This window comes from Coffea arabica, chromosome 11e (genome assembly GCF_036785885.1).
Source record: "Coffea arabica cultivar ET-39 chromosome 11e, Coffea Arabica ET-39 HiFi, whole genome shotgun sequence".
Classification (NCBI taxonomy): domain Eukaryota; kingdom Viridiplantae; phylum Streptophyta; class Magnoliopsida; order Gentianales; family Rubiaceae; genus Coffea; species Coffea arabica.
In genome coordinates, this window is record NC_092331.1 from 48,549,898 (window position 1) to 48,560,653 (window position 10,756).

The following is a 10,756-nucleotide window of genomic DNA, read 5'->3' on the forward strand; positions in this document are numbered from 1 at the left end:
TAATTTAAACATTCTATTTTTGATTATCAATGCGTCTGAAGATATTCAAATCTGAACCCATTAAGTTTAAATACTGAATTGGGTTATCAAAGAGGGTCTAAATCATTTAGGATAAATCACATTTTATTAGTAAAGTGGAAGAACTAGGGTATAAAACCTCATTTGCCATACAAAAGAGGGGGCGAAATATAAATATAAATCTCATTTGCTATACAAATTGCAATCCATCAACTCAATAATACTGGAAATGAAACGTGGGACAGCAAAAACAGAAGAAAAAGCAAAAGAATTGGAAGAAGAAGCACTGAAAGTGGAACTGAAAACCAAGCATGAGCTGAAGCCCTGGGAGCAGCACTCTGTTGTGATCACCATTCCTCGTTTTGACTACAACGCCTGTTCTTCTCTCCACAGTCATTTCCACTCCGGATTCCTCATCACCTGCCCCATCAGTAAGGCCTCTCATCCCATCTCTTCTGTCCAGAAAGTTATGTTCTTTTTTTTTTTTTTGTTATTTTTGTACTTTATTGGCATTTATATATGTAATTTGCATCTGGGTTTTGAAAATTTTCAATTTGACTGTTTGGGATAGTCTGGGCAGTGTGTTGATTGATAAAAATGCTTCCTTTGTTATGTAGAGAGGGAGAAGAGTGCAAAAAAAGAAGCCATGTCAATTCTTGAATAAGGTAATGAATTCTGCTGGTTTTGTCTCTTGTCAGTTCTCTGGAATAATGTCAAAATAAGGAAATTTTAGATATAAAGAAAATTCATGCTGACTTGAGAATCAGGACGGTTAACTTGGTTTAGTGAACTTGGTTTTATGGGATTCTTAAATTTTGGGCAAGGTTGGGAACTTGGGGTTTTTGTAAGTGAATAACTGTAGCGGACTTGAATTACTGGTACAATGTGTTCGGTGATGTAATTGTTTTGGTTTAAGATGAAGAGTTGCATTGTTATGGAATTGGTTTCTAAAGAAAGAGATGTTTGAATGATTAAGCATAAGTAAATGGCGAATGGATGGCGACTAATTGATAAAACTGATGAAGTTTGGAGAACTGGGTGAGCTATGCAGAAGATAGGGACAGGCATGTTGTGTTGTTCAAATGCATTAGGTATTGAGGGGAGAAAAACAAACAAACTAAAGTTGTTTACCGTTTTAAACATGATAAATTTTTGGAAATGAAGAGTAATGCTAATGGTCTGCATTTGCGAGAATAATGGCAAAATTATGCACGCAACTCTATTTCCATCTGTTGAACTTAGTCTAGGAAAAACGTTTATGATTTTTGGGTTCTAAACTTGATTAAGATTTCAGTTTGCAGACAAACAGAAGGATAAGATGTCAATTATCCTGCCAATAGGTTATTAACATATGAGTCTGGTAGCTGGTTTCAATTTTTTTTGCATATGATCTTCCACTTCATCCATTTATTTGTTGCTGGTGCATTTTTAGGTCACAGATTAGTATGGTTTAGTCCTTGTTTACAAGTCTTATTCAACTTCTTTTGCTTACACTCTGTCATTTCTCACTTGGTTCAATCAAGTGACTGCTTAAATCTGCTGTGCCTTCTTGAGTATATGACATGATTCGACATCCAAAATGCATCGCTGGTTAAATTCTTTATCACTCACAGCTTTCCAGTATATATATATATATATATGAGTACCAATTTCCTAGAATTTGAAGAGGCTTATGGATACATAGTAACCTTAGCTTAAGCTTGAGCACATAACTCATACAGGTTAGGCACAAATTCACCTTACTAATACGGAACATTTGCATTTCCTTTGAAAATAAATCAGAAGCAATAGATAGAAGATATGCAATATTTTCTGCCGTAAGAAAAATTTTTTAAATATAAAAGGAATTTAATAAGTGTATGGTTATATATCTCTAAAGAATGACATGGTCTTAAGTGATCATATTTCTGGAAGGAGAAGACCACTAGTCCAATTTTGTTAGGCATTCGAGACATCAGCTATTATATGCATGAAATATATAGCTGATTGCGAATCATCTATTTTGAGTTCTCAAGAAATAGATATATAAGCTTCAGTTTGCTTTTAACATTAAAAAGGCATTCTTCATTGAAGCAGCTTTAGATAATTGTCTTTTATTCATACCTAAAGGGACTTGTATAGGCATGAGATGTTGCAGTCTTCTGGAGCCCAAATAATAAGTGGACAATTTAGAGTTAGCTTAAAATTTGTGGCAGACAACTTGTTTGGTATTGTTTTTGGATATATTTACACCAAAAGCCAAGTATTGCTGAGGCTTATCACTATGTGAAAGAAATGAATGAGTTTCAGTTATATTTGAAGTCCTCTCCAAAGCTTGTATCATTTTTATTTTTTGGACCTCTCTTGTTGCAAAAGGAAGACAAATAATGAACCAACTTGGAGAATGGGGAGGTGTGCATCTGGTGCTTCCAAGATTCTATTGTTTTGACTTCATGGAGTTTTTATAAAAGCTGTGTGTGCTGAATGTTTTCTCAGGGCTTCAAACTGATGTTGATATACTGATACATTATGCGTTCCATTCTTTTTTTATGAATGCCATCAATATTCACGACTGATGCAACCAATGACGAGTTTAAGGGAAGAGTAAATTTAAATATTCTTGGGAACTTGGCTGAAGATCCAATTTACCCACTTTGAAGAATGGGTAATCTTTTCGGGATCTCGAGTTATTTTTTAAAAGTTTAAATTCTACATATTTCAGTAGACTTAAAATTTGTGGTGCTTTAGCAGCTTATGGGTATTTTATGTGTTATGGGTATTGGGTAAACTGACAGTGGAGGACACTTCGCCTGTTGTTTGAGACCATAGGCTTATTCATTGACATTGATGGAAGGGTAATTGAAATGTTGGGATTCGTCAGCTCAATTTCCTGTCATAAGATATTCTGGTCCCCAGGGCTGAGCTGAAGCCTGGTGCATATTGCATGTACTATCACACCCACAGACCCAGGTTTGTTAGGCCATCCATGAAGGAGTTATTTAAGTTATTCATTGGTGAATTTTTTATGCATCTTGGAAGTGATGTCCTAAACCTTTGTGTCATATGTGGCTTTCTTCCTGACTTTTTACTCTCATCTTCCATTGCAAGTGGTAGTGTTTCTTTTCCTGTCCTTGGGTATACACCAATGAGAAAGTAAGAGTTCAACCTATCTTCCCCACTGTCAAATAACATTCAGTGTTAAAAGCTTGTTTTCAAATTTTGTATCAATGAGCTTGCAGCTTTTAAGACTATCAGTTAAAAGAGTTCAGGACATTTTTACTGATCAGCTGCCTGTGTAAGTCAGAAGCTATTTTAGTGTACTTCTAATGGATTTCAAAAGCTGGGGAAGTGCTTTGTTATCTGGGCATGGGTCTTAAGCTTGAAGCATGCTCTATGTTGTTGGAACAGTGAGTTGCTGAATTTGTGTACTAAATAGAGCTCTAGGATACAATTGTGTAGAAAATTAGAACAGAAGAAGGGAAGAAGAAATTTAGAGACTGTTGCGTCCATGGGGTTACTATTTTGTACCAGTTCTCCTTTTCAAACTGCCAATGTAGAGATCTGATACATCACTCCTACAGTGGACAACCTTGCATATTCTCCAAGACTCATGTTATTTTCATATGCATCAATAACTATCTGTATTCTTCTACTTCCATCAGTTGCAAGTATAGAAGACTTTTATATCCTGATTGCTGATTGAAACCTGAAGAATTCCATGAGAACAGAAATATCTGCAACCAATTGAACTATTGACTTTTAAAGATGAGAGTCACTCTGAATCCTCCTACAGAGATAAGAGAATTATGTGTCAAGTATAGATAATCTTTTCTTGCTGCCTATTCTATGTAAACTGTTTTCTCATGGAAACTGGTGGAGAAATGAAGTGAGTCTGGCTAGCTGGTGGTGATCTATCGTCTTTCTTTACCTTTTCTTTTCATTAATTTTTTACAAAATTTGATTGACTTTTAGCACTTTTGATCTTAGAAGAATGCTTCTTTCTACAACTTTTTTGCTAACCCGGTTCTATCTTGATAGCCGTATTAGTTTATGAAATCTTGGTTAAAAGAGTGACAATTAGCACGAGGATGATCAGAAATTGATTGTACAACAGATGGTCTAGGGGCAGAATACTCGAGTTTGGGAGCATTTCTGACATAATTGTTTGATATGATTATTAGCAGAGAAATTGCAGTTTAATGAAATGTAATTCTTGAAGACAATAGCCTATGGCTTTTATATACTCATGCTCCTGAACTTGTACAGAATCAGCATGCATGATATTTTTCACCATCTTTTTTTTTTTTTAGATGATCTGCTTGATTCATCCAATTTCATATATCTGAACTATCTCAATGGGAAACCTGCTTGCATCTAAAGGGTGTAAAGTGTAGAAATCAGCTTGGTGTCTTGTTACCTGTAATTGCAGTGCATTTTCTTACATACCTTGTTGTGTATGTAAAACTAAATAAGTTAATTGAAGTCGCGTTTATGTTCTGTGAGATGTTGACTAGTTGTACGATTAAATATGCTTTGCAGTATGTCAGATCTTTGAGTATTCTAATGCTGAAGGTTCTGAAAGTTTGGATGTGAATATGTCAGCTAAGAAGAGGAGAATATGTGTAAGTACGGAGGAGAAACTTGGCAACAGTAACAATGTCATTCCTCCCCCCCCACTGGGCCTTTAGCAAAAATTTTCTGTGTACCCAGTTTGCTATAAATGGTTTATGTGAAAGGTATGTATCTGTGAAGGTTTTGGCTTCTTACTACAAGAGTAGAGTTCAAGGCACAATTAAAATTATTAGCAGGTAGAGAAAAGATGAAATGGAACTTCCATCCCAAAAACTAATGAATGAATGAACAGAATGTACCCTAAAAAAGTCGTAGAAAAAATTGTGTTATTTCCATTGTCTATTCTTTCTTTCAACAGCCCCATATTGTTGTATGGTCTGAGAACTGGAGCAGAACAATCTATCATTCTTTGCTTTTTCACATTGTCTACTCTTGCTGTTTTGCATCTTTTGCATAACAAATCGGTACCATGGATTTCCACTGCCCACAAGTCTTTTTGAAATATTATAAATCATTCTCTCTTTCTCTGTCTTTTTGCAACTTAAAGTTATTCTGGAAGTTAAACATGCATGAAAAGTTAGTGTTCAAGAAAAGAATATGACTGTTTTGACGTAATCCAAACTTCTTAGAAGTATTGCAAGGACTGCAACTACTCAACATCAGGCTGTATAAAATTTTTCATTGCTGTAACAAATGGTAACTCCTCTTGTATTCATTTAGTGGTAATACTATGCATAGAAGTGCATCAGGGAGATTGTTTGCTTTTCACCTCTATGTTACTAATAATTTCCATAGCCATTGACAATTACAAATAGTTACTTCTATTTGGTCAACCAACCATGTAGTATTCTGAGGCAGCAACAATGAGCTCATGCTTGATTTTTTCTCTATTCAACCAAAAGCATAACTCAATTTATGCTTATTAAAAATTGAAAGTGACTCATTATCCAAGAAAATTAATGATGGAAAAAATTAAGATAAACTGAAAACAATAAGATCGTCCTGCTATTGACCTCATAATCACCATTTTTGAGAATGAGATGCCAAATAACACAAAAAAACAGAAATTGAGTCCTCTTATTCTAATTCAATGTCAAGCAACAAAGTAAACATCTTCAGAATTTTCAATTTGGAAAGTTCATAACTCTGGGTCCTAAACTGTCATTATAAATAGAAATGCCCAATGAAATGACCTTCACTGAAGGCATTGGAAAGTTCATGCCTCTGGGTCTCAACAGTTAACAGAAATATCCAATGAAATGACCTTCACTGATGTTAGGCACCATTGAAATGCATTATTAGAAAATAAAACCTGCCATCTTTTTTTAGTAGACAGAAATGCAATCTTCTGGATAATAAATAGCAAGTCTAACAATTCCTTCAGCGTACTGACATTGGTATGAGAAACTTCTGTAGTCTTCCTTGCTGTTTCTTTAAGTACAAAAAAGATGTTTGAAAAGTTTTTTCCTGGATTTGGATGCATCAAGTTCTCTCTGCTTTCGTAACATGAGAAATAATATAAGGTTTTATGGATAAAAGAGTAAAAGGAACAAGGACAAAAGGGCGAAATTCCTATAGGATCCTCACATCCCACTTTCATATCATATAAAGTACAAATATTTGAAAGCACATTTGTCGTCCATAAGCATTTTAGTGCAAAATTTCTCAAACTTTACAATGACTATAGTAATTCTAACTCTTTTGCTTTTACGTCTTCTGAAATAACTGTCCACAACCTGTTATGTCAGGTAAATGCACAGAAAACTCTTACTCGCTCCTTCCAGATTCAGTTAGAGATAATATAAGTGACACTGAAACAAGTAATACACTTTTGCTAGTCTAGTTAACCAGGAGCTCTTTACTCCTCTTCGTATTTCCTAAGGGGGAGGACCCTGCCATTGTTGATATTGTGCAAAACATCATTCCATTGCAGGAAAGTGGGAGTCTAAAGTCAGCACAGTAAGATTCTTACTTCTTACCTTGAATGTTCTTAGCTTTATCCAGATCTCTGTACTTAAAGCCTGTTTTATTAGCAAGAGATTGTAACACATGCATTACAATATTTGTTTTAAATAGTTGTTACATATATTTTGATTTTGGGGCATATTTGAACAAATCCTTCTTATGTTTGATCTTTTACCTCTATGTTAATTGATGTCTTCTAATTGGTATGGCGTTTGTTGTAACATGGTTATATTGTTCGACAAAAAGTGCTTATTTGATAGCAAGAGAACCGAGTGAACATGTGGTAAAAATGTAAAAGAAATAACATAGTGGAGATATTGCTAGAAGATTATGGTAGTAAACCAACATACAAGAAGTTCACAACAATTTCTGGTATATTGTTGTTGCAGTGTCAAATCTACTGTCTTAAGAAGCTTTAAAATAAAAGATAAATAATATATCATAGGGGAAAGTCGCAGATGCAGTTTTCAAGGGTTGCTTCAAATGCACATTTTTCTTATTTCTTCTTTTACTTGCAATATTCCCAGATTAATTTCAGCATAGAGTATGGTGTTTTGCTTTCAAAATTACTTGCTGTTGTATTAGACTTACTCTCTGATATTGCTGGCTGAAATTGTTTAGACTGAGGTGCTTGGAGGATACAAATGCATCATTGCAATGAAGTTAGGCAGCAGGTAACCAAAAAATGGTTGCAGCATTCTAAATCTGCCTTTTTCCCCTACCAAACCCTGATTGATGAGGCTAGATGAAGTCTCTAATTTTTCATTTTTTTAAGGCAAAGAATCTTGTCCATTGGACACCCAACCTCTCTCTCTCTCCCCACCACCTCCATTCCCAGTAGAAGGGCGATCATACATTACATCATATACGGAAAACAAAATTATTGTGAAGGAGTTGACTTTGCTGGTGATTTCTGTTTAAATTATTATTGATTTTCTTCTCCCAATCAGCTGTTTCCAAGGACCTTGTCTTCTTGTTTGGCAACAATTTATCTTTCGGGATCCAACTGTCTGGCTTGTCGTACTGCATTTTTGGAGAGTTTTATTTTGTTTTGACAAAAGCACTAGTCATTTAGGTATATCTAAACTTCAGATGGAGTTCATAGTTTGATTAAGAACGGGAAAACAAAGATTCAACAAAAGATAAAAGCCATGAATCTAAAGAGAAAGCAGGAAAATTTAGACAGTATGTGCTTGTTTAAATGGATTTGATATTATAACATATGAGCTTACAGCATTTTGAGTCACTCTATTTCATATCTGTTTTTCATATTAAGCTATTCTAGGATTATCAAGGAAATTGCTTGTTGGTCTCAGTCTATTGCAGTAGCATTTTATTACCGGAGTCCCATATCATGCTTAATTTTCAAAGGTTAGTAGTGATATCTTGCCAGGGAATTACATAATGCTAATCATTAGGACTCCATTTTGTGCAAAGAATTCAAGTCCTGATTGTCAACATATTTTTTCCTTTTAATGTTGTTTCTTCGATTGGATAGTGAGTTTCTTTGTAGGTGGAGAAATTTGTTGTCAGCATGCATAAACAACTGACTCAACATTACATCTCAAGAAAACCACCCTCTGAGTTGGCTCCACCTATCCTCTTTTGCAGCCTATTATAGCATAGTTTTCAGTTAGCACATTCATTTGCTATAGGAGTTTATCTTCTGCAAGCTTCTTCTTGATAAGCAAAAGCATGTTACAGAAACCTATGGAAATTTTATGGCTTTCTTTGTTTCTATAATTGCATGTTGTCTGATAGCTGATGCATTACTCAGAAGAGTTTGTGTGGCTATACATTTGTAATTCTTTCTCACAATAAATGAGAGCAGTAGATAGTGTACCTAGCGGAGCATGAGCCTCATCAAAATCGTAAACTTATGACAAAGCAACTGCTTGCTAGAAAAAAAATTCTGGCAAAGAGAGAAAGTTGGTGTTAGGGGATTGGGGGGCGGATGGGTTTTATTTCTTTTGCCATACTCAACTGTTATCTGGATAAGAACTCTCCCATAGCCTTTCTTGGGATCAAAGAGGAATGTAAAAGGAGAGAATAAAGAAAATAGTGCCCAAAGCAGGCAAAAGGAAAAAAAAAGAAGAAGAAACAGACACAGAAGAGATAGTACATAGGACTAATCAGTGTAGTGGTATTCCCAAACTAATTGTCTTCCATAAGTGTACATTCTCACACAGAGCACTCACACAAAGAGAGGTCCACGTTTGAGAACTTTCTTTGTGATAGCCAATTCCTTCACCTGGCATTTATTTGGTTCTCTGTTCATTCAACATTTACTTTTTTCAGAATATCTTTGGTTGTGATGCATTTGGTTATTAATTGCATCTTTAATCATCTGATGCAGATGGTGCCACCGCATATTCCCTATCCAAGCCACTTGCAGGTTAGATGAGAAGGTGGTACACTCTATCGTGTCAAAGCTAGTCAATCAGTTTCTGAAAGATAAAAAGAACAAAGTTGCGCAGCCAGTAAAGGTATGCCCTGAAGTTTATTTTTGTGCAGGTTGATCATTAATTCTGTCGCATGAGCATCTGCAATTTCTAAGATGCTGGGGCCATGGGGAAGGGGGTGGTGGAGTAGGCATATGAATGCCTATGAGAGAGATCTTTCACTTTATGCTGTATAAATGTTTATAGTATGTCTTCATGAAGAACTCAAAGCACTCATGACGTTCCAGTTTGCAGTTGGGTACAATAGAAGAGGAATTGAGGAAACTCAGACGAAGGATGTGAGAGTAACTCCAAATGGTTCCAAAATATCTGTTCTCTTAGACCGTGGCAAATGTTTTAGCATTGTGGCAGCTGCTGTTAAAGATGGTGTTCCAGATTCACTTGTAGATCTGAAATGCTGTGAGGTAACAGCTAAAATACAAACATAAAGAGATGTAATTCCTTTACTTTTCCTGGCTGTTGTAGTTTCATGTGCTAATTCTATCTACCTTTTTGCAGCTTGCTGTGCTGCTTGAGGTTCTGCCACACTCTGGGATTCCTAATGAGTGTGGTGGTTGGTGTGTCAGTTCTTCCACAAATGCTTGTTAGTTCAAAACCACGTCTGTGTCTCAGGGCATTGGTAAAAGGATGCTAAGTCCAACACTGGGAATAGAGGTCAATGATGATAACCTTGCTTGTGATGATAATCTCCACAAGCAAAGCTGAAGTGAGCATTCTGTGTTACTCAGAAAGATGGTGATGTGGTTTGCTACTGCAGAAATTAATGCCATGATGAATCAAAATGTATAGCTACTTGAAGATGGATAGTGCAAACTCCAGCAACTCAAGCTTCCCTGTAAACAGACCATCCCACAGAAACAGAAAAGAGAGTAGCTCTTTTCTTACTAATTGCTCTCAACTGGAAACTCCTGGTGGTTAAACTTGGATATAATCAGGATGCTCTAATATAGCTAACTGTTGCGAGCTATGATAGAAGAATTGAAAAATTAAAAAGTAATCAGCATCACTTGCTCTAAACATCTATTCTAACTAAAATGGTGCTGCAAATCTACCTATAGCACACCAATTTGGGAAAGAAATTCAAGATGTGAAAGCCACTCTACAGTCAAATTTTGGCCACACCAAATAGTACAACTTGTGTCTGAAGTATCAGTAGTGGAACCTTTTTTTCGTATCATATTTTGCCGATATAACCTAAACATGTATGAAAGATCAGCATGAATAAAACAAAGTTCATTACCTTTGCAATAGCAAGTGAGCTTAAGAAATAGCAAGTGAGCTTAAGAACATATTCTAACTCAATTCAGGTGAATCACTGAACAGAAGAGAACCAGCTTAAAAGTTCCTGTCAATACGTACTAGTGAATGTTGATTACTTACAGTAAAAACAGTTCATTGACAGCTCTAACACAACAGATTTATGTGAACAAGTATACAAACTCTGAAAAAGTAAAGTGCGGCTGTAAAACAGAGCAAAGTAAAAGAATCAAAGAAAGGTGATTGGATCATAACCCGGGATAGATGCTAAAATCCAGATCAACTATGAAATGAAGACCAGCAATTCAGCACTACCAAGAAGAATGAAACAAAAAAACTCGCATTCACCAACCTTTCATATATAATCTGCACAGAAGGATTTTGAGAACGTACGCTAAGAGCTGCCTTCTAGAGCATGAAAAAAATCCCTCCTCCTTCATCCGGACTTGGGACCGGCTGTGTGATGTATTGTGTCAACACAGGTGGAGTTAAAAAACTTCATG

The 10,756-nt window shown here is 35.7% G+C and overlaps 1 pseudogene; it reads left to right on the top strand.

Moving 5' to 3' along the window:
• The first annotated feature begins 222 nt into the window (after positions 1–222).
• On the top strand, positions 223–9,993 carry LOC113718312 (uncharacterized; annotated as a pseudogene).
• The last annotated feature ends 763 nt before the right edge of the window (positions 9,994–10,756 follow it).